We start from the raw sequence: 27,081 nt of genomic DNA, 5'->3' as shown, positions 1-27,081 counted from the left end.
CGGCAGAATCCTTATATCATTTGGGAAACCCGGACTATTTCTCTGTCTTCCAAATTCTGTCAAGACCATTGTTATGCCTCCAAAACCTATTGGTCCCCAGAAAAGATGTTATCCACAGAATCCGAATTAGGGTGTTCCATAAACTCTATTCAGGGGTACCTAGCCACTATCTGGATTATATAGACGTGTTACAAAAACCCACGAAACCAGTACTACCTCCACATAGAGACTACGATTGTACCATTCTCCTGGAACCTGGAGCAATTGTCCCCTTTGGTAGAATGTACTCTCTTACGGAACCTGAAAAGAAGATACTCAAGGAATACCTGCAAATAAATATACAGAGTGGTCTCATTGCACCATCTTCTTCTCCCGCTGGGGCTCCCCTCTTCTTCGTGCCCAAAAAGATGATGGATCTACGTCCCTGTATAGACTTTCGTGGATTAAATAAAATTACTATAAAAGACCGATATCCACTAACTCTCATCAAAGACATATTGGAAGCAGTTAGAGGGGAACAGATATTTTCAAAGATAGACCTTCGGGGAGTATACCATCTTTTAAGAATTAAGGAAGGTGATGAGTGGAACCGCTTTTCATACACATTTTGGTCATTAAGAATATAGGGTAATGCCCTTTGGTCTAACCAACGCCCCCTCTATTTTTCAAAGATTCATGGATTCAGTACTTTCTGACCTTTTAAATCACACAGTCGTGATCTATTTAGATGATATCCTAATATATTCCAGACACCCCGAACTTCACACAGAACACATAAAGCAAGTACTAGATAGACTTAGGCAACATCAACTCGAGGAATGTGAATTTGACTTGACAGAGGTAAAATACTTAGGATATCACATTAGTTAGGACGGTATCTCCATGGATTCAGAGAAAGTTCAAGCCATCCTAGATTGGCCATCCCCCTCGTCCATAAGAGAACCCCAGTGTTTTTTAGGACTGGCCAACTTTTATTGCTAATGTATTTCGGACTTTGCTCAACAAACTAGCCAAATCACACAGGGCCAGATGTATCAAAGGGTTTTTCCCATTCTGTGTCAATAGGAAAATGTGTTCGTACATATGGCCCACAGACTCTTAAAAAAGAGAGTTTACGAAACGGTTTCATCTGGACGAATGTGGCTGAAAACACGTTCCAAAATCTAAAACGAGCTTTCCCCCAAGCGCCTAAACCACGGCATCCAGACACCAGCAAACAAAATATCATAGTCACTGATGCTTCAGAAAGAGCTAATGGGGCAGCATTATTACAAAGACAGGATGACGACGGATTTGAACATCCAATATTTTATCTGTCCCATGTGCTCTCTGACTCTCAGCAAAATTATTCGGTGTTGGAAAGAGAACTTCTAGCTCTAAAAACAGCTTGTCAAGAGTGGAGATAATTCCTTTTAAGTTCTAAGGAACCATCTCAAGTGAGAACAGACCATTGCAATTTACAGTGCCTACGAAACTTTCAGTGCTGGAACAGTGGCCAAGGCAGATGGGCTTTCTTCTTTAGCCAATTCTTTAGCCAATTCGATTTGTATGTTACCTATATTCCAGGTTCTCAAAATATCTTGGCGGACACCCTGTCTCAATGCTACACTGAAAGTACTATCACCCCTTCACAACACATCATTGAACCAGTCAAAAGTATTGGTATAGTCCAGTCTTTCCTCGATAAAGTATGGTCTGAGTACTCAACTCTCTCAGAACAAGAGATGAATGAGCTACGTCCAAACTTACGCAAGAGTAAAGGGTACTACTACCATAAAGGTGTGTTATTTCTACCTTCTAAGATAGTGCAAAGAAAAGCACTACAAATGTGTCATGACTCCCCGGTGGCTGGTCATTGTGGTATGAAAGCCACACAGGAATTAATCCTTTGTTCTTTTTGGTGGCCTACACTTAAGTAAGATACTGAGAGTTACGTGGTATCTTGTCCCATCTGTGCCCAAGCAAAAATACCCCCATACGAGGCCTGCAAGACTACTTCAACCTTTACCGGTTCCACCAGTCCGTTGGCATACTGTACTAACCGATTTTATGTGTTCTTTACCACCCTCAGAGGGAAACCGAGTTATAATGGTGACTGTAGACTCATTTACAAAGATGGCTTATTTTACTGCCTTGAAGAAGCTACCCACATCCAAAGAATTAAGCCAAATCTTCATACAAGAGATCTTTCGTCTCCATGGCCTCCCTCAAGTTACTGTTTCAGATCGTGGCCCTCAATACATACCAAGTTTTTGGAAGCATTTCTGCAAAACCATAAATATCGAGGTAGCCTTATCTTCTGGATTTCATCCTCAAACTAATGGGCAGATGGAACGCCTGAATCAAGGACTCAAACAATATCTCAGCTGTTTTTGCAATACCACTCAGAGTAACTGGTCCACGTATTTACCCATTGCTGAATTTTCCTATAATAATACCGTACATAGTGCCTCAAAAACCACTCCTTTTTTCTGCTCATATGGATTTCATCCCAAATCTTTTCCTGCTAATCCTAAAACCTCTTCTACACTACCTGCAATCACCTCCTTTTCCCATAAATTACGTAGAATTCAACGCCTTATACGGTGTAATCTTTTGTTTACTAAAAGACACATGAAAAGGATGGCTGATAAGAAACAATGTGCGGCTCCATCTCATCAAATCCAAGACAAAGTCTGTCTTTCTTCCAGATTTTTGCCCGTCTATCACAAAATAAGTTCAAACCCCAGAATTATGGACCCTTTTCAATTCTTCAGAAGATTAATCCAGTGTTCTTCCATCTTCATTTGCTTCGAACATGGAAAATCCATCCAGTATTTCACGTCTCTCAACTGAAGCCCTATAAGCCTGACCCTTTTCATAGGCAATTCACCTGTCCTCCCCCTTTGTTAGTGAATGACGAACCCGAATATGAAGTCCAAGAAATATGTGATTCTCGTATATTCCGAAACCATTTCCAATATCTTATCCATTGGAAAGGCTATCCTCTTAGTCAGTGTTGTTGGGAAGATGCTTATTCTGTTCACGCCCCACTTTTGATCCATAGTTTTTTTCGTTTGTATCCGCACAAACCGGGGTCACGGCCTGCTGTGGCGCAAGCTGAACGTTTGGCTCGGGGAGCGGCCGCGGTTCATGTTTCTGGTGGCCGGGCATGCCCTTCTGTTTTGTATTTCCTTGGTGAGTTCTGGGTGCGGCGCGCCCTCGACATTAGGCATGGGCACCCCCTCCCCGACCCCTCACTTACATGGTGCAGCCTGTTCCTTTCTTCTTTCTCCTTTTCTTCTTTTTTTTCTTGTCTTTACACTTAGCAGCCATGTTCTTCTTTATCCCAGCATGCCTTTCTTTTTCCCTGTATGCCTTAGGGCCCTTTTCCAAAATGGCGCCATTCTCTATATTCTCCTATGATTCTTTCCCAATCCAATATCGTGTCTGTCTTCTTCCTGTTGGTCATTTCCTGTTTTAGGGTATATAAGGAGTGTGATTCTTGTTCTCCTTGCACTGCAACACTTCCTTTGGTGGTGATCTTAAATCCGGTTGTTTTTTCTCCAGTTTTTTCCCCTCGATTGTTTCAGTTTTTTCCAGTATTGTTTTCTTGTTGGAAGACTTACCTGTAGGAAAATGGCTCCTTGTTGCAGTTACCCCCGCACTTTTTGCCTGATATTGTTAGTGACTTGACTGAGAGTGTGCTGGGACCCTCTTAGCCAGGCCCCAGCACAGGTGTTCTTTCACTAAAAATGTGCCATTGTTTCCACAATTGGCACATCCCCGGCACACAGATGAGTCCCTTGTAAAAGGTACCAGTTGTACCAAGGGCCCTGTGACCAGGGAAGGTCCCTAAGGGCTGCAGCATGTGTTGTGCCACCCTAAGGGACCCCTCACCTAACACATGCGCACTGCCATTGCAGATTGTGTGTGCTGGTGGGAAGAAAAAGGCAAAGTCGACATAGCATCCCCCTCAGGATGCCCTGCCCACAAAATACTGCCTGTGGTATAGGTAAGTCACCCCTCTAGCAGGCCTTAAAGCCCTAAGGCTGGGTGCACTATACCACAGGTGAGGGCATAGCTGCCTCAGCAATATGCCCCTGCAGTGTTTAAGTCTATTCTTAGACATTGTAAGTACAGTGTGGCCATATTAAGTATATGGCCTGGGAGTTTGTCAAAACGAACTCCACAGTTCCATAATGGCTACATTGAATACTGGGAAGTTTGGTATCAAACTTCTCAGAATAATAAACCCACACTGATGCCAGTGTTGGATTTATTAAAAAATGCACACAGAGGGCATCTTTGAGACGCCCCCTGTACTTTAACCAATCCTTCAGTGCAGGACTGACTGATCTGTGCCAGCCTTCCACTGAGAGATGAGTTTCTGACCCCCTGGGGTGAGAGCCTTTGTGCTCTCTGAGGCCAGAAACAAAGCCTGCACTGGGTGGCGGTGCTTCACACCTCCCACCTGCATGAACTGTAACACCTAGCAATGAGCCTAGTGGAGATGCGCACCCCCGGACACAGCCCCCACTTCTGGTGGCAAGTCCAGGGAGATAATGAGAAAAACAAGGAGTCACCACCCCCTCAGCCAGGACCACCCCTAAGGTGTACAGAGCTGAAGTGACCCCTTTTTGAGGAATCCTCCATCTTGGTTTGGAGGATTTAGCCCAATAGGAATAGGGATGTGCCCCCCTCCCCAAAGGGAGGCGGCACAAGGAGGGTGTAGCCACCCTCAGAGACAGTAGCCATTGGCTACTGCCCCCCAGCCCTAACACACCCCTAAATTTAGTATTTAGGGACAACACTGAACCCAGGAAATCAGATTCCTGACGACCTAACAAGAAGGACTGCTGACCTGAAAACCCAGCAGAGAAGAAGGAGACGACAACTGCTTTGGCCCTAGCCCTACCGGCCTGTCTCCAGATTCAAAGAGCCTGCAACAGCGACGCATCCAGCGGGACCAGCGACCTCTGCCAGCTCAGAGGACTGCCCTGCAAACCCAAAGGACCAAGAAACTCCCATGGACAGCGGCTCTGTCCAAAGCAACAAAGAAGAAACCATCTTTAAAGGTACTCTCACCTCACTCCTGAAACATGAGTCCCCACTACTCTGCACCCGACGCCCCCGGCCTGTGTCCGGAGAAACTAGCACCGCAGAGAGGACCCCCAGGCGACTCCACCGACGTGCCCACCCTGAGACGATCTCCCCGCACCCCCACGACGACGCCTGCAGAGAGAATCCAGATGACCCCGTGACTGCTTGTTAACAAAGAACCCGACGCCCGGAAGAAGCACTGCACTCGCAGCCCCCAGGTCCGAGAGAAATCAACTACCGGTCCAGGAGTGACCAGCAGGTGGCTGTCATTTTGCCCAGTCAGTGGCTGACCCAAGACGCCCTCCTGTGCCCTGCCTGCATCGTCAGAGTGACCCTCGGGTTCCTCCATTGAATCCAATACAAAACCCGACGCCTTGTTTGCACACTGTACCTGCCCGCCCCTATGCCACTGAGCGTGTATTTTGTGTGCCTGTTTGGGACCCCCCCCCCCCACCCAGTGCTATACAAAACCCCCCTGGTCTGCTCCCGAGGACGCAGGTACTTACCTGCTAGCAGACTGGAACCGGAGCACCCCTAGTCTCCATAGGCGCCTATGCTATTTGGGCCCCTCTTTGACCTCTGCAAATGACCGTCCCTGTGTTGCTGGTGCTGGGTGTTTGGGGTTGACTTGAACCACCAACGGTGGGCTGCCTATGCCCCAGAGACTGAACTTGTAAGTGCTTTACTTCCCTGACAAACCAACCTTTACCAGCCTCCCCCAGGAACTGTTGAATTTTGCACAGTGTCTACTTTTAAAATAGCTTATTGCCATTTTATGCCAAACTGTGTACATTACTGTTTTACTTCAAAGTTCTATATTTACCTGTGCCGAGTACCTTACAATTTATGTACTTACTTGAATTCTGAATCTTGTGGCTCTAAAATAAATTAAGAAAATAATATTTTTCTATATAAAAACCTATTGGCCTGGATTTAAGTCTTTGAGTGTGTGTTCTCATTTATTGCCTGTGTGTGTACAACAAATGCTTAACACTACCCTCTGATAAGCCTAACTGCTCGACCACACTACAACAAATAGAGCATTAGTATTATCTATTATTGCCACTATCAACCTCTAAGGGGAACCCCTGGACTCTGTGCACACTAACTCTCACTTTAAGATAGTATATACAGAGCCAGCTTCCTACATTACCCTTTTGCTTATTTTTGTTCCAAGGAGTTCCTGCTATAGAGGTTTTTCCCTTTGTTTTTTTTTTCTCTGGGACCCCTTCTGGAAGGCACAGACTGCCTTTTGCGTTCCATCGTCAGCAGCATCATGGCTACCAGAAAGGGCCGCCCTTACCTTGGTCAAGGCAGAACCTACAAGGATCAAGACCACTCTGTATTTCCAGTTGGTCAGTCATAAACGACAAGTAGCCTTTGACAATTTGAGAGAATTCAACCAGTGGCTGGTCTATCGCCACTTCAAGGTGGAAGGTATCCATCTCTTGAGAGACATGCTTTTGACAGGGCATTGGATGGTTGGTTTGGATCTCGAGGATGCCTACCTCATTATTCCCATCTTCCCTTCTCACCGGAGATTTCTCCAGTTTTATGGAGAGGTCAAGTGTACGAATTTTGAGCACTTCCCTTCGGTCTATCCTTGGCTCCATGGTGCTTTCCCAAGCTCCTAAGACTGATGGGAGTTTGGATGATCATTTATCTAGACAACATCCTTCTGATGGACCAGTCCCCGTCACATCTCAAATTCAATCTGAATGTGACTATTGCTTTCCTCCAGGATCTGGGGTTTATCATCAACAAACAAATATCAGAACTCATTCCAACTCAACAGATCACATTTCTGGGATTCCTCGTCGACTTGGTGACGGCTTCCCTGAGTCTTCCTCCCTCAAAAATCATGAAAATTCAGAAATAACTCCGGACCATCCTTTGTCAACTGGCCAGAATAGTAGGACTTTTTTCATCATCCATCAAAGCCATCTTCCTAGGACCCCTACACTATTGAGCTCTATAGAGACTAAAAGCCATTCACTAAAACAGAGATCTAACATACTCAGAACTGATCTCTTTCACTTCAGAAGCCAGGACGGAACTCCAATGGTGGATAGACCACATGGAAGCCTGAAATGGAAGAGCAATCTTCAGGACAACACCGGACATAGTCATAAAATCAGATGCCAGCCACCTCGGGAGCCAAATGCGGAAACATTTCAATGAGGGGCAGATGGGCAACGGAGGAATTACAACTTCACATAAATTACCTAAAAACACTTAGCTGGGTCATTTGCAATAAAATCTCTCACCATGGACAGAGTCTCCTGCTGCATCCTGTTGCAAATGGACAACATCACAGCAGTACAATACATCAACTGTCTGAGAGGAATTTGTTTGGAAATATTATTAGACCTAGCGTAGGATTTTTTTCACTATTGTTTACAAAAACAATTTTGGTGACAGCAGAATACCTCCCGGGGACCCAGAACACTGTAGTGGACTGAAACCCAGGAATTTTATGGACAGCAGTGTTTGGCAGTTAGACCTCTCTGTTTTCCTAGCCCTCATGGAAAGATAGGGTCCATGCGACCTGGACCTTTTCACTTCTCAATTGAATTATCAACTCCCTCAGTACATGAGCTGGAGGCCAGAACCGGATGCAGCAGGAGTGGATGCTTTCCTTCAGGATTGGTCGAAGAATCAACCATATGCTTTACCACCTTTTCTAATGACTCCCAGGGTGGTGGCTCAGGTCAGACGACAAACAGCACCTCTGGTGCTAGAAACGTGGATTTGGAAATCGCAAGCTTGGTTCCCGACATTGATGGAACACTCCGGGGATCTCCCAATAGAACTGCCCTTATTCTCTTCGATTCTGCGGGATCAACAAAGTTGTTTGCACCCGATGGTCCTTCAGGATCAACTTTCCTGATGGCATGGAGGATTTGCGGAGACGCTGGAAAAACAAACAACTTTCAGCAGAAGCTGCAAAATTCATGCAACAACAGTAGGCGTCAGGTACCACCAAGAGCTATCAATCAGCTTGGCGACTATGGCATCACTGATTTGTGGAAAAACATCTGGAATACCTTGGGGGAAGAAGTTACTCATATAATACATTTCTTAGCAGAATTGGCCATATCTGGATTAGCCTACTGTATGATCAACTCCTTCAGTTCAGCTATTTCTTCAGGGCATAGAGTGAGAAAGGAGCACTCTTGGGCGGTTTCGCACTACAGCATAGCTGAGTCACGGGACGCACCACCAAAATAAGACACCACCTGACCAGGCGGACTGGTGTAGTGCCCGGATGATATTCCCTGGGCGGAAACTGCGAGGGGCTGTCCTGGGACGGAAGAAGTGATCTACAGCATCCCGGTTAACTTCGCAGACTGTAAACATGGCAGGAGCTGGTTGCATCCGTTCTGGAACCGGTGCCAGGAACATGCAGGAGGCTGCAACACAAGACACAAAAGTTGGACGCTGTCCTTGCGGCGGTGGAGCGTATCAGCGACTCCCTGGAGCATGTCCGAACATCTCTAGAGGGCAAAATTGACACAGTGGCCAGCGAACTTGCTTTGCTCCATGCTGACCACCGTAAATTAGCGGAAAAGACAGGTGCACTTGAGGCGCGAGTCGACGAGCTAGCGCCCTCCACATCCAGACTGGAGACCACTATGGAAGATGCAATAGCCCGCATAAGTGATTTGGAGCAGGGTGTCGAAGACACAGAAGGTCGTACCAGAAGAAACAACATACGAGTCATTGGACTACCGGAGGGAGTGGAGGGACGTGATGCGGTTGCATATTCCAAGACTTTGCTTCGGGGACTGGTGCCGGAGGGAACTCTGACGCCTTTCGTCTCAGTGGAACGTGCCCACAGGATCCCAACCAGAACACGACCACCAGGCAGAGGCCGCCGTCCCTTCATACTTTGCTTACTCCATTATGCGGACCGGGACGCCATCCTTCGATCTGTTAGATCGTCTCCTTCGCCTCAGGTGGACAACGCACCGGTTATTCTGTTTACGGACTACACGCTGGCTGTACAGAGAGACCGTGCCTTCTACTTACCTTTAAAATGCAAGCTCTGGACTCTGGGCTCTGTACCTTGAATACTTGCTTTTATTCCCAGCCAAGCTCTGCATAATCTCAGGGAACAAATCCCACTTTGTCAACGCGCCAGAGGGGGCTTGGGAATGGCTGTAATCTACCAGCCTCACCAGCAGTCGAGATCCGGGGGGAACCCGCTGGTGCTGAGGAGAAGACGCACCCGCGTGAGGCGAGACCGCAGGGCACGAGACACAACACCGGAGAGGGTAAAGCATGTCCCTGATTTGGAGCAAATCATCCGGGAACGCTGCGAGGTGTTGCAGTCGGCAGCGGCCATTAATACTTCCTCATCTGCTTCAGAGGCAGAAACTGAAATCTCACATTCCAATGGCGAGGGTCCTGCTACTCCAGACCACCCTTCTGGGGCGGCCTTGCCGGCACGCCCTGGGGTAACCCCTCAAACGGCAGACAAACTTTTCTAATAATCTCCTACACTATTCTTGCCATATAGATGACCTTCCAGGACTATACCTCATAATCCCTAGTTATATTGGTACCCACAACATGGTCTGCTCATGGCTATCTCATGCACCAATGAACTGATAAACTAGAGTCGCTAGGAAGAATGGCAGGAAACCTATCCACAGGGGCGCATACATTTTATAGATGCCACTACTGATCACATACACGTTTTTCCGCTGGTCCCACACTTAAATCACTTATAGATACCGGGGTCTGCAACCCATCACACACTCGTCCCCAACTCGCTTGGCCTACCCCATGCTCCTAATAGTGGAGATTTACTATGCATAATTGTTTTGTTGCCCTTAAGGGTTTTTTAGTTTAGGCAGATACAGGTTGTCCCTCTGCTCTGATGGTATTTAGTTTGTTAGAGTTGATATGGAGACCACGTTGTATTAGCCTGCCGAAGTTTCGGAACCCTACTAATTCGCACGTAGCTCAGCTTACACACATCACGCACATAGCCAGTTGCTCTTACCACTGACAGCCGCCATGAATAATTACGCCGCTCTCACATGGAATGTGCGTGGCATATGTACGGCAAAAAGAAGATACTCTATATACTCCTACCTTAAAAGACACTCTGTACATATAGCTTTTCTGCAAGAAACCCATTTGGAGTCCCCAGAAATAATCCGCTTACAGCGGCGATGGAGAGGGCAGTTATATGCGACAGGTTATTCCTCCTATGCTAGAGGCGCTCTTATTTGGATTAAGCCAGGTACCCCTTTTGTAGCGGAAGACCAAATTATTGACGATCAGGGGTGCTACGCGCTAGTGCGGGGGAGACTAGCAGGACGGGCTCTAGTACTGGGTTCAATATATGCGCCAAACCTAGACCAGGCCTCCTTTCTACACTCCCTATTCAAACAGCTATCAGGATGGAGTGACTACCCCTGGCGACTGGGAGGTGACTTTAATAGTGTACTGGATCTTGAATTGGACCGCTCCTTTCCCCCGCTGCCCACGGCACCCACTGTGACTGCTGCGCGCTCATTAAACACCTGGACTACACACTGGCACCTGTTAGATATTTGACGTCACCGCAACGACACAGACAGAATTTACTCATATTACTCCGCCCCACACTCCTTACTTGTACGCCTTGACAGAATATTATGCACACATAATTTATACACTGCAGTGCTGGATACTTATTACCTGGACCGTACACACTCAAATAATAATCCGCAAATTGTGAGAATGGGCTGGGATATCTCTCCCCCAATAGTTCCTACCTGGAGACTCAGACCCGAGCTACTAGAAGACACGGCATTCAAAGCATCATTGGATGAGGCAATTCCCAGCTATTTTGCACACAACTAGGGTACGGCATCTTCCGGTCTGTTGAAGTGGGATGCTTTTAAGGTTCTTATTAGAGGCCACTGTATGGGAACGCAGTGGAGTCTGCGACGCTCAGTGGAAAGTGATCTCACACCGGTGAAACGCAACCTCCTACGCCCTGATCAGGAGAATACCCGAAGCCCCACGGGACAGGCACAACTATCATCAGCAAGGGCTGAGCATTTATCTCTTCTAGAGTGTTTACGTTGTTTGAATTATGCCGCGCACACACGCCTCTGCAGATAAGTCGGGCAGACTCTTGGCCTGGCTGACTAAATGTGAGCGAGACCCCGGCCCAATCACAGGGATATGTTCGGAGTCTGGTATAATGCTCCATTCGCCCTCAGAGATACATTCAGTGTTCACACAGCACCATGGAGCCCTCTATGGCTTGTCTGCATCACCGACTCAACAGTTCTGTGCAGACTTCCTCTCATCAATCACACTACCTCACCTGACAGAGGCTCAGCGGACCATGCTGGAGGAACCCTTATAACTCTCCGAAATTCAGGCTAGCATCCACGAGCTGTCTGCAGGTAGAACTCCTGGTCCAGACAGCCTTCCGCCAATTTTTATAAGACTTTTTCCTCTATCCTGGCACCTCACCTCCTCAGTATTTACGAGGAATCTATACAGGGAGGATCCCTGACGACATTGCAAAATGAAGCAATGTAGATATCACTTCCCAAACCAGGCAAAGACCCACTGGAGCTTGGTTCCTATCGACCGCTAGTGATGCTAAATACAGACTATAAAATATTGGCCAAGACACTAGCGATGCGCCTGGCGCCCATGACCAGAACGGTTTTCTTCCTGCCCGCGACACTTCCCATAACATCAGATGACTATTCCGTATTATGAACTATTCGAAACAAGACTGGCCACAGGCGGGATGTCTTGTTCTTGACCTGGAAAAGGCCTTTGATTCACTGGAATGGCTATACCTTTTTGAAACTCTGCAGCGGCTCGGTTTAGAGCCTCGTTTTCTCTGCATGACCAGGTTATTGTACACTAACCCTCAAGTCCGGGTCAAGATAGGGGGGTGTATTTCAGAGTCGCTTGGGGTACACATGGACACAAGACAAGGCTGCCCCCTATCTCCGTTGCTGTTTTCCCTCGCCATGGAGCCTCTGGCGGCGATGCTACGTGACCGGGGTCCCCAGTGGAGCATTGCATTGGGAGACGGCCTACACACTGTATCACTGTATGTTGATGACCTCTTACTGTATTTCGGGGATGTCACACGTGTTCCGACGGTAGTTGGGACAATACTACAACATTTTCCTGAGCTCTTTGGACTTTGGGTTAACTGGGCTAAATCCTGCCTCTTTCCCTTCGATCCCAATCTCCCGGACCCACGGTTGAGTATCTCTGGGGTAGACGTTCCATGGCAACCACATACATTCTGATACTTAGGCATTCACATCTATCACCGAGAGGAGGATCTGTTTGACGGAAACCTGAAACGTGCGGTGACGTCCATTAAATCCCAGATGGCCTTCTGGCAAACACTTGCACTTTCTGTGGCAGGACGCATAGCACTCCTAAAAATGATCGTGCTACCCTGACTTTTATATTACTTTTCCAACCTCCCATATTATATACCGGCCAGTTTTTTTTGGGCACTGGAACCTAAATTACGCGAATTCATCTGGAATAAGGGTTGCTGCAGAGTTGCGCTCAAACAACTTTATTTGCCATTAACACAAGGTGGTCTCTCTGCTCCTAATTTGGAACATTATTATTTGGCGTCCCAACTCCAGTGGGTATCTAGATGGCTGGCAGGACTTCATCTCCCCGACACAGCAACCACTACACAATCATGGTCTCTCACACCAGTGATGCATTTGTTCCACCCACTTACGCATTCGGTGGTGCCGGAGGAGCTCTTCCTCAGAGTGGCCTGCCACTGTTACCGAAGGTCTCTGCAGCTCACAAAAGGAATAGTTCAGTTTGCTCCGTATCTGGCTCTGTTGGGCACGCCTCGCAGCTCAGGGGTCACGACTAGCGCGGAGCTACGAACATGGCATGCCGTGAACCTGCACACACTGGGCGATCTATACAGCGAGGGTGGGCTGATTGCATTTCCCACTCTGGCCGCTGACACCGGTCTCCCAGTGGGACAATTTCTGCTATGTAACTCACTGCTATGGTCATTGTTGAGAGGGTGGGGAGACATGACAACAGCCCCCCAACTCATCTACTAATACAATATATACAGGTGATGGGACAGGGTAGACACCTGGTCAGGTGGTTCACGGAAGCACTCCGTGCCCATGTGACACAGGAGCAAGTCAAGCTGCGCTCTGCCTGGGAGAGAGACCTCGAACTTCACAGACTCAAATTGGCAGCCAGCCCTCTCTAGCAACACTACTATTCCCCGGAACTCCAGATTCCGACTCATACAATTCTACATTATACACAGGGCATACCTTACGCCAGCTCGCATTAATAGATACTTTCTTCTCTGTGATGTAGGCTGCCCCTGTTGCAAATATTTAGACGCAGATCTCCTGCATATGCTGTGGACTTGCCCCTCCTTACATAATTACTGGGAAGCAGTACTCACTTATTTGTCAGTGTGCACAGCATGTACAATACCACATACATGGGAGACATGTGCTGGGTTTATTTCCCAGAGGCCTGCGCCACAGAGCCACCGCAAGATTTTTAGATTTGGGATTCATAATAGCTAAAAGGCTGATAACTCGCAGATGGAAATCTGCTGAGGCACCCACTGCACTGGCCTGGAAACAATCATTCCTCATCTGGGCGAGGGCCGAGGGAGTAGCACTGATACGGGAGGAAACACTTGGTTTACGTAAATATCCCCTGTCAGACAGCTGGGAAACAATGTTGACCCACCTAAAAGATCTGGAAACGGACTCTGACTGTATGGAGATGCTGTAGTCTATCAGAGGATCCAATGACTTATAGATCGTCGAGACATTGCGAAAACAGGGTAAGAACATACCCATAATTGCTGTGCCATACCCATAAGCAACTAAATCAGAGAACTGTAGACACTACACATTTCAAGTTAATACACAGGCCGAAATGAATAGATGCATTCCCACAGCATCAAAGGGATTCCACATACATGAAGGCATAGCCACACTATTATTAAAAATATTTGTAGTTAAGGTTCTCCACTGTTTGAAACTGTTACTGTTTACATGTTAATATTAATATTGGATCGGCATTGATAAATACATATGTAAGCGTCCGTGCACTCAAATATGATGGTGAAAGTAACGGAGAGATAGGGCTATTGGTAAACTGTGCTTCAGCAGGGAGATTCAAGTATCCTTCCTACAGAATGACTATACTGAGACCTACATAAATCCAACAAGAGGTGTTATGTGTTGCATATTATTGGGGTAACGGTCTATTTCTCCCTTTACAAATGTGCTATAGGCACCAATCGTTACTACTGACACCCACCGATTTGCGATATATGTAACGGATGTAAATGTTTACTATGTGGACATTATCATTGGTATAAAATGTTATGACATAACCAAAATAATAATAAAAGATTCATAAAAAAAGAAGAAAAAAAAAGGAACTACCCGCAAAATTAGCTATCTTACTCTGTCTCATATCATGTAAAAGAGTCTCGGATATACAAGCACTAGATATTTCAGCCAGAATTTTCATCCCTGAAGGTGTCACACTTACTATATCCAGACAGACTAAAACTAATACCAGGTTGGTATCCTATACAGCCTAAATTATGTGTGGTAAGATGCATTAAAGCATATGAAGACATGGCAACAGAGGTCAGACCTCCAGGGGAGAAGCAATTCACATTGCCTTGCAGAAACCCTTTAAGGCAGTTTCTTCTCCTTCTACTGCCAAGTGGATCATGGCGGAAGCAGGTGTGGATATATATAAATGTGGTGCTCACTCTACAAGAGGAGCTATGGCATCTAAAGCTATCCAAGTAGATGGCAGATTGGAGGACATCATGAATGCGGCGGATTGGTAATCTGAATCAACCTTTAAAAAATTATATTTTAAACCTATTTCAAAAGCCATCTCTGGTGGTAAGTAAGCTTTGAACATGCATAATCCTCGCCTTCGGTCCTGAAATAGAATGAAAAATATCCTAACTAACGAGAAGGAAAGTTTCAATTCTATTTAGGACAACGAGGCGAGGATTGTCCCACCCTCAGACATCAAAACATGATTTCATGACCCTCCCTATATAACTTCACATTCAGTAAGTAAAGGTATTACCCAACATTAATAGATAAAGTATGTGCAAAAATGGATTCCGCTATACATGTATTTTTCATTTCAATCAAATTAATAATGTTATATTATTTCTTGCTAAAACAAGATTTTGATAATCTAGGGTGATTTTACAACATGCATTTTTTTATTGCATAGGTAATGATCAAAGGTTTGAATAGGATTATCACTAAAGGCTAACCTTCCCCGCGTGAAGAGGAGGAACAGGAAGGCACGTCATGTGCTTACGTACCACTGACTGTGTTATGATTAGACTATGGTTACTATGGACACCTACTTTCAGGGAATTTTTTATTACAATGGACCAAGTAAAGGTAATTCAGGGGTGGGGAAGTGAAGGGAGGATTTCTGGGGCACTCATAATCGAGGCCTCGGATTTGATTCTGAAATTAGGGGATGGCCTGACTACCTCTTACTCCTACATTCTTCAAACACAATCAACTCTCAGTAAAATGTCCCTTCCCTCAATCGTTCTGCTTTTCTACAATTGTTTTAATTATGTTGTGTATTATTAATTGAGTACCCTCCTATTACTTATTGGAAGTAAAATGAATAAAATCACCTTGTTGATACAATATATTAAATTCAATAAACTCCTTAAACTGATGTCAAGTGGAAGGCAAACAACGCCAATTAATTAATAAGCACCAACAAAGCCAACAGGTCTGGCTTACACTGCACAAAGCAAAAAAAATATTGCTTTCTGTACAGAATGCACGTATGAAAAAATAATTTAATGTGCGAACATTCAGTGTAGTTAAATAAAAAAGAATTTCATTCCATGTTTGTGCACAATAAACAAAACCATGCTAACGTACAATAAGACACACATGTTTATACATCCGTTCTGTGTAAGCATTTCCCCAATTCTGTGCCCCTAAAGCAGGGTAGGAACATTTCAATTGTGATCCTCATACACCACCTCACCAGTCTCCTTGGTAAATCATCCAGTTTGTCAGACTTTATGTTTTTATGGTCAATGTTGTGTATTGCAAATCGGCCTTTCCATTATGCAGCCTCTGTCAAGACCTACCTTCCCTCTGGTTCAGCTATGTGCTTTCGCTGATTTCCAGTTGTGGCCAATATCTCTTTTAGCCAATAAAAAGGCCTAATCCCAGGAAAGACCGTTCATACCTATTCCGAGGTCCTCTATCATGTCTAGAAGTGCCATCCGATGGGTGAGAAATATGTGTTGTCCAATCAGCGTTACAAGTGACTGTGTAACCCCCTCCGAGACCCTCTGAATTACCCCGCAATGTTACACAGTATGACAGAAGACTCTCTCAACGGTGTGGCATCTGAGACACAGGGGAAGGAAATCTCTCTCGATTTTCTCGAGTCGTCTTGAGGTGAAAGATGGCCAGTGCAGGTAGTTGAACTCAACTAATTTGTTGAACTCTATATTTAACAACCCCTCTTTAGGCCATACACAGCACTCTACAATCTCGCTTGTATACTCCCCTGTATCTTTGTCGCAGGTTTGCTTAAGTATTTCAAATGAATCCGGCGCGTTAGTAACCAGCGATCTGAATATCTTATGACCCTTCAGTTTTGCAGTAGTGAGTCTGGCTTGTAGTGTCGGCTGACCTATGATACTTCCTGATTTGTTAAATATGGCGTCAGTGCATGTCTTAGCTGTTAGTAGTAGAATAATTGGATTTGATGGAATCAAAACTTTTATCACTGGTGGTTCATGGAAATCACATAGTTGTGAGTGACTAGTGTTTTCACCATAGAGATCCCTAATGTTCTCCCCGCCTTCGTGCCCTCTCAGTGCCACCACACGCAGTCTGTTTTGTTCATAGAGGGGTTTCTCCCATCAACATCACTTTCCAATTCACCTGTCTGTGAATTGTGTTCCAGACCACAAGGGTTACACTCATGGCTGGTGTGGTGTCCACTAGAGGGTATTCATCGTATAAGAAATTCTTCCACCTCGTCTATGTTCCTAACCAGAAACATGATTACCTTAGCCCAGCTCACTCAACGGTTTCCAAATTTTTCGGGATTTACATTACTCTTTGACCTGATCTGTTGGGATAACTAATGACTATCAGGAAGTTATCCATGTACAGAGACAGATGGTCTTCCAGGTCTGGTGTCCACTGGAATCTGCAAAGTCTTTGTCTTGTTGCGGCTAGTCCACTAGGGGTTCTACAGCTAACGCAAACAATATAGGTGAGAAGAAGCTTGCTCTGTCCATTTACAAAGGGATCTGATAATATTCTGTTTAACTATGCCCATGCAGTGGGCTGGGTCCACTGTAATAGCAGGATAAGAAACGTGTCACAATAGTCATGCAAGAAAGAATAAGGAATAGATGTTACCAGTCCATATTATAGAAAACTTTTGGGAAATTGATAAATAGCATCAGCAGTGGAACTCAGCTCTTTCCCGCTATTGCCAGGACACTGAACATCTTCTATTCTGTCTTGTGGATCTCTGCAGCATAAAAGCACTTTGTTCCAGACAGATACTTGTATGGATTTTATTTAAACGTTGACTCACCAACGCTTTACCCAGGATTTTCATTTCTATGTCATGAAATATATTGGTCTGTAGCAACTGTGACTCAGTGTACTTTAGAAATTTAAAATAGTCCCTTGTGAACTGCAAAGCAAGCAGATGAGGTGAGAGAAAAATACTCCTGTGGGTGGAGCCGAAAACAGTCTTATGTATATTTAAAAGAACTGGTAACAATAGGTTCAAACAGCTACGCTGACAAAACAGACCTAAAAAGCATTTGCAATGTAATAGGTCTTGCATTTTCTTGATTTAAACCTATTGGCATTGTAAATTAATCACTGGAATTTTCTTGCAACATAAATTGGTCAATCCTGCCTCATAATTTCGTCTTTTCCTGCCATATAATTCCAGTGGACCAGTATTTAACTAAAGCACTTCCATTTACCTTCTTCCTCTATCTTAAAACATATACAATTATCATATGAACCTTTATCAGAAATAAACTTTAGGCATTAGAGTGTAATGCTCAAAACACCATAACAAAAATATAATTGGAAGGTGAAAGGAAAGAGGGAGCCGGGAGTAAAGATGAGGAGGACAAGTGGCCTAGTAACAGTGTCATGGGCCTTGGAGTAAGAAAGGAAAATGGTAGACTGGAATGTTGGTAGGAAAACAGAGCAGTAATTAGAGTTGAGTGAGGTCGGTAGGTCTCTGAGCCCCGGGTGCCAGTGCACCTGTTGCTCCATTGATAACTAGGCCTCAGGAGAGAATGCAGATGGGGCAGAAAAAGAGAAGCAAAAGGAATACAACAGACAAAAGGAAGAAAGAGAAGGGGTGGCAAATAAATAAAAGAAAGAAGGGAAAGAAAGAATAAGAAAATGAAAGCACAACTAAGAGAAGAGAGCAAATGTGTGAGACAAAAGAAAAAAGGGGAGGAAGCTACCAAACGAAAGATAAAGAGGAACAAATAATGAAAGTGTGAAAAGAAAGAGAAAAATTAACATTATTAGAGAAAAAAAGAGAGATGGGGAGAGAAACAAGCAGTGAAAGAACCAGGGCATGTATATAGTGACACATTTCCCAGCGGAAAACCACTTTCAAACTTCGGGTCCCAACAAGTATCTTGTGGCTTCTACATACAGATGGGAATAGAGGGATTTATATTAAAATGTGAATTGACAGACAGAGAAAAGAAAAACACCAGAGAGCAGAAGGAAAAGGATCTAAAAAAAAAAATAGGTGAAAGGACGGATACCGATTCAAAGGAAAGAGAAAATAAAAAAGACAAAGAAAGAATGACGGGGAGAGGAAAAAATAGTGAAAGAACGAATGCCTGATGAAGAAAAAAGAGAGGAATGAGATAAGGAAAGAAATAACCAAGTTTTGCAAGATTGAAAGAGGAAGTAGGAAGAGGGAAATAAAACAGGGATAGCAGTAGAAATAAACAGTTGAAAGAAAGAGCGAAACTGTTTTGTGTGGATTTTAAGAGCTGGAAAGAGAAAAGTGGGGGAGAAAGAAAACATTGAGAGCAAACAGAGTAAAGGAAAGACCGAAGTGAGATAGGTGAAACAGACTCTTCCAAATAAAGATGGCAGCCAAGAATAGATTTATTTGGCTCCCTCAAGTCCTCAAACAGAAGTCAAGGTGTGGAATAGCAGGGGGCACTGCAGAACAGCAGGAGGTGCATTAGCATAGTTCAGTGGTTCCCAATCTGTGCGCCGCGGCTCGCTGGTGCGCCATCAAAACTAGCCAGGGGCGCCGCACACAGTTTGGGAACCACTGAGCTATTTATAGCTCTTGGGCCAGTTCGTACAAAATAAAACTACTCAGTTGTAGCAGCTCTTTTTTAATTTTGTCCTTGAGCGCCCTCAGGTGGTTAAACACAACTAAAGTGATTCTACATTTCACACTATTTAAACAGTTACGTTATAACTACATAAAAATTAGACCTGCCCATTTTACTAGGGTTACCGTCAACCAATATTTTCCCCTTACTAAAAAACCCTATGCATGCTGTAATTAAACAACTGTTACATTTTTATTTTTTACAGTTATATATAGAATTACAATACCTTCATTGGCGTCATCCCAATTCTTTTCAGGGAGAAAAATGGATGTACTCCCTAGGCCAGGCTTACATCCGCCACCCGCCAACAAAAAGTAACATAATGGGGAGCCGCAGCCAGTGGCCAATAGATCAAGGGAGCCGTGGGTCGAAAATGTTTGGGAACCACTGGCATAGTTGTATGTGAACCCCAATACAGCAATATTGGGGCGCTTCAGATTAGGAATGGGGGTATAGACACAGTTGTGTCCCGGCCCAGTGCTGGAATAACAGAAAGGCAGCTGATAAAAGAATGAGAAATGGAGCACTGTGTAATTCCTTGTGTTGGAATAATAGGGCGTTACAGGTTAGGGTTGAGATGCACTGACATGAGTTGTATGTGGGCTGCAGTACTGGTATAGTGACGGGAACACAAGGTCAGAAGTGAGGTAGGTTAATGGAGCTATGTGTGGAACCTAGTATTGGCATGGCAGTGTTGCCGAGTGTTAGCCTGGAGGTGCCCTGGTGGAGTTGCGAGTGGGGCCCAGTATGGGAGTGACATTGCCTCTAAACCACAGAGCGAGGCGTCCTGAAGGGCATGTGTGTGAGCCTTAGTACTGAGAAGAAATGTGCACTGAATGTTAGAATTGAGGGATTCTGGCAGAGCTGTGGTGGTTCCCATCAACAGTGGCGTTGGATGTTAGACTTGAGGTGCACTGGCTGAGCTGCGTTTTGCTCTTTTGGGTCCAGTATTGGCTTGGCAGTGGGACTGAATATTAGAATTGAGTTGTTGTAACGGAAATGTATGTATACGGGGTCCCAGAATAGGAAAGGAAGTGACCTCGCCGGATTAAAACTGAGGTGCACTGATGAAGTTGCGCCCAAGGTCCCAGGACTGGAGCAGCAGAGTGTACTGACTGGAAGAACTGAGCTGCTTTGGCAGACAGCGTGTATGGTTCCTAGCACTGGCACGGCTGAGGGCTTTGAGTGTGTGAATAGAGGTGCACTGATGGAGCTACTCCTGAGGTCTCAGTACTGGAGCTACAGGAAGTACTGACTGGAAGAACTGAGATACTCTGGCAGACGGTGTGTGTGGGGTTCCTGGCACTGGCACAGCTGATGGCATAGAGTGTGTGAACTGAGGTAAACTGATGGAGCTGCACCGAAGGTCCCAGTATAGGAGCAGCAGAGTGTACTGACTGGAAGAACTGAGGTGCTCTGGCAGGCATTTTGGGGGTCATTCTGACCTCGGCGGTAAAAGTCCCTTACCGCCGGTCAGAACTCCGCCATTCTACCGCCGCGGCCGCAGTAAACCGCCACGGTCATTCTGACCACCAACTGTGAAACCGCCAAAAACCCGACATCCAAGGAAGGCCGCCTCATCAGCGGGCCGCGGAAAACTGGAGATGACCAAACCTCCACCGCCACGCCAACACAAACACGCCCATGCCATTCTGACCCACGAATCCACGCGGCGATCTTTCAACCGCGGTATTCCATTGGCCGTACACACCGCCGCGGTCAAAATACACACATGTTAGAAATGGGGTCTTTGGTTGACAGTCAGGTTACCCCCTGTTCAAGCAAGGACCCTCACTCTAGTTAGGATAAAAGAGAATCACCCTCAGCTAACCCCTGCTTACCCCCTTGGTAGCTTGGCAGAGCAGTAGGCTTAACCTCAGAGTGCTGGGCGTAAAGTATTTGTACCAACACACACAGTAACTTAATGAAAACACTACAAAATGACACAACACCAGTTTAGAAAAATAGGAAATATTTATCTAGACAAAACAAGACCAAAACGACAAAAATCCAACATACACAAGTCAGGTTATGATTTTTAAAAGGTTTAAAATAAAAAGAGTCTTTAGGTAGTTGTAACAACACACTAGCGCTGCTAGCGTGAAAATGTACCTGGTTTGCGGCACAAATAACCCCGCACGGGCGGTGTGCGTCGAAAATAACCCGGCACGGGTATATGCGTCGAAAACAGCTCGGCTCGGCGAGGCGCGTCGAAAAAGCCAGCCACGCGACGGTCCGAAGTCCCGCGGCGCTGGTTGCGATCTCTCAGCCTTCGTCAGCGATGCTGCGCGTCGTTTCTCCTGCTCCGGGCGTCGATTCTCCGGTCGCGTTTCCAGCGGCGTCGTTTCTCAGCTGCGGAGCCGGCGTCGCGTCGTTTTCTCAGCCGCGATCGGATTCGCGTCGATCTTTTCTCCGCACGGTGCTCGGTGCGTGTATTTTTGTCCTTAGGCTGCCAGCCTCTCCTTTCAGGGTCCCAGGAACTGGAAGGGCACCACAGAGCAGAGTAGGGGTCTCTCCAGAGACTCCAGGTGCTGGCAGGAAGAAGTCTTTGCTATCCCTGAGACTTCAACAACAGGAGGCAAGCTCTACATCAAGCCCTTGGAGATTTCTTCTTCAAGATGGAAGGCACACAAAGTCCAGTCTTTGCCCTCTTACTCTGGCAGAAGCAGCACTGCAGGAAAGCTCCACAAAGCACAGTCACAGGCAGGGCAGCACTTGTTCCTCAGCGATCAGCTCTTCTCCAGGCAGAGGTTCCTCTTGGTTCCAGAAGTGTTTCTAAAGTTTGTAAGTTTGGGTGCCCTTCTTATACTCATTTTAGTCTTTGAAGTCACCTTTCTTCAAAGGGGACTCACACCTTCTTGTGAGATCCTGCCTTGCCCAGGCAAGGCCTCAGACACACACCAGGGGGCTGGAGACAGCATTGTCAGAGGCAGGCACAGTCCTTTCAGATGAGAGTGACCACTCCACCCCTCCCTCCTAGCAGAGATGGCTAATCAGGAAATGCAGATCACACCCCAGCTCCCTTTGTGTCACTGTCTGGTGTGAGGTGAAAAACAACCCAACTGTCAAACTGACCCAGACAGGGAATCCACAAACAAGGCAGAGTCACAGAATGGTTTAAGCAAGAAAATGCTCACTTTCTAAAAGTGGCATTTCCAAACTCACAATCTTAAAATCAACTTTACTAAAAGATGTATTTTTAAATTGTGAGTTCAGGGATCCCAAACTCCACATGTCCATCTACTCTCTAGGGGAATCTACACTTTAATCATATTTAAAGGTAGCCCCCATATTATCCTATGAGAGAGAGACAGACCTTGCAACAGTGAAAACGAAATTGGCAGTATTTCACTGTCAGGACATATAAACCACATTACTATATGTCCTACCTTATCCATACACTGCACCCTGCCCTTGGGGCTACCTAGGGCATACCTTAGGGGTGCCTTACATGTAAGGAAAGGGAAGGTTTAGGCCTGGCAAGTGGGTACACTTGCCAAGTCGAATTTACAGTGTAAAAATACACATACAGACACTGCAGTGGCAGGTCTGAGACATGATTACAGAGCTACTTATGTGGGTGGCACAACCAGTGCTGCAGGCCCACTAGTAGCATTTGATTTACAGGCCCGGGCACCTCTAGTGCACATTACTAGGGACTTACTAGTAATTCAAATATGCCAATCATGGATGAACCACTTACATATAATTTAAACAGGAGCACTTGCACTTTAGCACTGGTTAGCAGTGGTAAAGTGCCCAGAGTAACAAAAATAGCAAAATCAGAGTCCAGCACACATCAACAACCTGGAGAACAGAGGCAAAAAGTTAAGGGAGACCACGCCAAGGATGAAAAGTCTAACACGTGTCCCCCCCAGCTAAAAGTGGGGAGCAACTACCCAACCTCATGGGAGTTCTCATCACTAAGGCGGAAGAACCTGGACAGACCATCAGCATTGGCGTGTTCTGTACCGGGTCGATGTTCCACCGTAAAGTCCATCCCCTGTAGGGAAATGGACCACCTCAACAGTTTTGGGTTCTCACCCCTCATCTGCATTAACCATCTGAGGGGTCTGTGGTCGGTCTGAACTCGGAAGTGAGTCCCAAACAAGTAGGGTCTTAGCTTCTTCAGTGCCCAGACCACAGCAAACGCTTCACGTTCTATGGCACTCCACCTACGTTCCCTGGGTAGTAACCTCCTGCTAATGAAGGCTACGGGTTGATCTAGGCCCTCTTCATTCAGCTGTGAGAGTACTGCTCCAATACCATGCTCTGAGGCGTCTGTCTGTACAACAAACTCCGTGGAGTAGTCAGGTGCCTTCAGCACCGGTGCTGTGCACATGGCAGCCTTCAGGGCATCAAAAGCGTTCTGGCAAGCCTCTGTCCAGATCACTTTCTTGGGTTGCTTCTTAGAAGTCAACTCAGTTAAGGGGGTAACAATGGTACCATATCCCTTAACGAACCTCCGATAGTATCCTGTGAGACCTAAAAAGGCTCTCACTTCAGTCTGGGTCTTGGGAGGCTCCCAAGCCAGAATCGTGTCAATCTTAGGCTGTAGGGGTGCCACCTGGCCACTCCCCACCTGGTGTCCTAAGTACACAACAGAACCCTGCCCTATTTGGCACTTGCTCGCCTTAATAGTGAGGCCTGCCTTCTGCAGGGCCTCTAACACTCTCCAGAGGTGTTGCAGGTGTTCCTCCCATGTGGAACTAAACACAGCAATGTCATCCAGGTAGGCGGCACTGAACTCATCCAGTCCTGCCAACACCTGGTTGACCAACCTCTGAAAGGTGGCAGGGGCATTCTTCATCCCAAAGGGCATCACATTGAAGTGGAAGTGCCCATCGGGGGTAGAGAATGCTGACCTCTCCTTTGCCCCTTCAGTTAAGGCAATCTGCCAGTACCCAGATGTTAAATCAAACGTACTGAGGTACTTGGCAGCTCCTAACCGATCAATGAGCTCATCAGCTCGGGGGATGGGGTGTGCGTCAGTCTTGCTGACCGCATTGAGACCCCGGTAGTCCACACAGAACCTAAGTTCTGGAGTGGCACCAGGAGCAGTAGCCTTTGGGACCAAGACCACTGGGCTGGCCCAAGGACTGCTGGAGTGCTCAATAACCCTTAGGGCTAACATTTTGGAGACTTCCTCCTTAATGCAAGCCCTCACCCTGTCAGTCACCCTGTAAACCTTATGTTTAACAGGTGTACTGTCCCCAGTGTCCACATCATGTGTGCACAGGTGTGTGACTCCTGGGATCAGGGAAAACAGTGAGGCGAACTGTCCCAGCACGTGGCGACAGTCCCTCTGCTGTTCTTCAGTCAGGGAGGGGGAGAGGATCACTCCCTCCACAGACCCATCTTTCTCTCCTGCAGACAGGAGGTCAGGAAGAGGCTCACTCTCTTCCTCCACCCCGTCATCTGTCGCGAGGAGCATGGATAGCTCAGTTCGCTCAAAGTGGGGTTTGAGGCGGTTGACATGTAGGACCCTCAAGGGGTTCCTGGGGGATTGCAAGTCTACCAGATAGGTGACCTCGCTCTTTCTTTCCACCACCTCAAAAGGCCCAGTCCACTTATCTTGGAGAGCCCTAGGCTCTACTGGTGCCATGACCCACACTTTTTGTCCAGGCTGAAACTCAACCAGAGTGGCATTCTGGTCGTACCACCGTTTCATGTCCTCCTGGCTTGCTTCCAGGTTCTCCTGAGCGAGACGCCTGAAGCGGGCAGTCTGGTTTCTTAGTGCCAGCATGTAGCTAAATACATCCTGGGGTGGTTTACTAGGAGCTTTCTCCAAAGCCTCCTTCACCAGACTGAGCGGTCCCCTCACAGGGTGGCCATAGATGAGCTCAAAGGGGCTAAAGCCAAGTCCCTTTTGAGGCACCTCCCTGTAAGCGAACAGAAGGCATGGCAAGAGGACGTCCCACTTACGCCTCAAGGGCTCTGACAGGCCCTGAATCATGCCTTTCAAGGTGCGGTTGAATCTCTCAACCAGACCATTACTTTGGGGGTGGTAAGGGGTGGTGAACTTGTAGGTTACCCCACACACCTTCCACAGAGACTTCATATAAGTGGATATGAAGTTTGTACCCCTATCAGATACTACCTCCTTGGGGAACCCCATGCGGGTAAAAACCCCCATCAAGGCACGTCCCACCACGGGGGCGGTGACCGTCCTTAGAGGAATAGCTTCTGGGTACCGTGTGGCATGGTCCACCAAGACCAGGATGAACCTGTTGCCCAGGGCTGTCTTGGGATCCAGAGGCCCCACAATGTCAATTCCTACCCTTTCAAAGGGAGTACTGACTACCGGTAAAGGTTGGAGGGGAGCTTTGCATTTCCCCCCACTCTTGCCACTTGCCTGACAAGTCTGACAAGATCTACAATAAGCAGCTGACTGCTTGTTCATCAAGGGCCAGTAAAAGTGGGAGACAAGCCTCTTATAGGTCTTGTCCTGCCCTAGATGTCCTGCCAAAGGCACATCATGAGCCAAACCCAGTAGGAAGGTCCTGAAGCCCTGGGGTACCACCAGCATACGAGCTGACCCCGGCTCAGGAACCTTAGGCTCACTATACAGGAGGCCATCCTCCCAGTAAATCAGGTGAGTACCTGGCGCTCCGCCAGCCGCCTGGGCTGCAGCCTGCTGCCGCAGTCCCTCAAGAGTAGGGCATTCCTTCTGCGCTGTGCAGAATACTTCCCTGGTGGGTCCCCCTTCCTGCTGCCACTGCGACAGCTCAGGGACCTCCCCCAGTTCAGCCACCTGTTCCCCTGTAGGTTCCGGGGCATCACCCTCAGGCTCTGCCTCCTCCCGGACCGTGGGAACTTCTGGGGCGGGTTTCCCGCGCCTCCTGCCTTTCCTCTTCTTGGCGGTCCCCTGGGCCACTGTTTCAGGCTCCAGGGGCTCTTGACTACCCTGATTGGCTGCCATAGACCGGGTGGATACGCATACCCACCCAGGCAGACCCAACATCTCCAAGTGAGACCTGTGTTCCACCTCCTTCCAAGGGGAATCCTCCAGGTCGTTGCCTAGCAAACAATCAACAGGCATGGTTGGACTCACAGCGACTTTCCAGGAACCTGAGACCCCCCCCCATTCAAAGGGAACCTGCGCCACTCTGCAGAGGCGCTCAGAGTTGTCTACTGCAACTACTTGGTGAAGTACCCGGGGATCAATCTGCTCTTCAGACACCAGGTGACTCCTCACTGTAGTCACACTGGCTCCTGTGTCTCTCAGAGCCTCCACCCTCTGTCCATTGATGGTCACCCATTGCCTGTACTTCTTAGTGTTATCAGGCACTAGGTTTCTCTGGACCATCTCACTGTCCCCTAGTGAGACAAGGGTCATTTCTGCTGGTTCCCACCCACCTGAAACCAACTCCTCCCCAAGCGCTACACTGGCCAAACCCTGGGACGGTGCACCAGTGGGTGCCGGTGTACTTTTGGGGCATTTGGGGTCCCCCCTCACATGACCCACCTGGTCACATGAATAGCACTTACGTAGGGGACCACCTGCCATTGGCTTCCCTTTGGAGAACCATGGCCTCTTTTCACTGGGGGGT

Source organism: Pleurodeles waltl, chromosome 3_1 (genome assembly GCF_031143425.1).
Source record: "Pleurodeles waltl isolate 20211129_DDA chromosome 3_1, aPleWal1.hap1.20221129, whole genome shotgun sequence".
Classification (NCBI taxonomy): domain Eukaryota; kingdom Metazoa; phylum Chordata; class Amphibia; order Caudata; family Salamandridae; genus Pleurodeles; species Pleurodeles waltl.
Note: the sequence above shows the minus strand (reverse complement) of the source record.